We start from the raw sequence: 1,483 nt of genomic DNA on the forward strand, positions 1-1,483 counted from the left end.
CATTGGGGACAGCAGGGACATCGAGGGGACAGCCAGGGGACATTGAGGGGACAGTGGGGACAGCAAGGACACACCGGGGACATTGGGGACACAGAGGGGACAGTGGGGACACAGAGGGGACATTGGGGACACACCAGGGACATTGGGGACAGACGGGGGACAGCGGGGACACACGGGGGACACACCGGGGACATTGGGGACAGCGGGGACATAGAGGGGACAGCCAGGGGACATTGGGGACACAGAGGGGACAGTGGGGACACCGAGAGGACAGCCAGGGGACATTGGGGTCACACGGGGACTCCCAGATCAAAAGCGTCATCGGCAGGTGAGGGACACCTGGGGACAGCGGGGACAGCGAGGGGACATTGGGAATAAACAGAGATACGGGGACACACGGGGACATTGGGGAGACATGGGGACACACAGGGACACACGGGGACACACCGGGAACACTGGGGACATGGGGACACACAGGGGACAGTGGGCACAGTGGGGACAGACAGGGACACACGGGGACTCCCAGATCAAGAGCATCATCGGCAGGTGAGGGACACACGGGGACGGCCAGGGGACAGCGGGGACACGAGGGGACAGCGGGGACATCGAGGGGACATTGTGGACAGTGGGGACACGAGGGGACAGCAGGGACATCGAGGGGACATTGGGGACACGAGGGGACAGCAGGGACATTGAGGGGACATTGGGGACAGTGGGGACACGAGGGGACAGCAGGGACATTGAGGGGACAGCAGGGACAGCCAGGGGACAGTGGGGACATCAAGGGGACAGCCAGGGGACATCAAGGGGACACTGGGGACAGCGGGAACAGCCAGGGGACAGCAGCGACATCAAGGGGACATTGGGGACACACGGGGACATGGGGCCACGGGGACATGGGGCCACAGAAGGACACGGGGGTGGCACGAGCACACGTAGGGCCACACGGGACATGGGTGACACGGAGGTGACCGCGGCCCTGGGGACGTCAAGGGACACGGGGACACGGCGTGGCCCACGTGTGTCCCCACACTGTCCCCACACTGTCCCCATGTCCCCAGGGGTGTCCCTGGGGTGTCCCCGTGGCTTTGGGTGTCCCCAAGGTGTCCCTGGGCTTGTCCCCGAGGTGTCCCTGGGTGTCCCTGGGCTGGCATTAGGGGTGTCCCCATGACCTGGAGGTGGCTCTGGGGGTGTCCCCAGAGTTGTCCCCATGGCTTTGGGTGTCCCCAAGGTGTCCCTCGGGGTGTCCCCGTGTCCCTGGGGGTGTCCCTGGGGTGTCCCCAAGGTGTCCCTGGGGGTGTCCCCGTGTCCCTGGGGGTGTCCCAGGGTGTCCCCAAGGTGTCCCTGGGGTGTTCCAGAGGTTGTCCCCATGACCCTGGGGTGTCCCCATGTCCTTGAGGTGTCCCTGGGGTGTCCCTGGGGGTGTCCCCATGTCCCTGGGGTGTCCCCATGTCCTTGAGGTGTCCCTGGGGTGTCCCTGGGG

The 1,483-nt window shown here is 65.7% G+C and overlaps 1 long non-coding RNA gene across 1 annotated transcript in view; it reads left to right on the forward strand.

Moving 5' to 3' along the window:
- The first annotated feature begins 494 nt into the window (after positions 1 to 494).
- LOC108446074 overlaps positions 495 to 1,483 on the forward strand; it is a 6,267-nt gene continuing 5,278 nt past the window's right edge. The window contains exon 1 of the long non-coding RNA XR_001861183.1: positions 495 to 546. This is a non-coding gene — a long non-coding RNA (uncharacterized LOC108446074). The remainder of the gene's footprint in view (positions 547 to 1,483) is intronic.

The sequence above is a fragment of the Corvus brachyrhynchos genome, unplaced genomic scaffold, assembly GCF_000691975.1.
Source record: "Corvus brachyrhynchos isolate BGI_N302 unplaced genomic scaffold, ASM69197v1 scaffold3734, whole genome shotgun sequence".
In the NCBI taxonomy this organism is placed as follows: Eukaryota; Metazoa; Chordata; class Aves; order Passeriformes; family Corvidae; genus Corvus; species Corvus brachyrhynchos.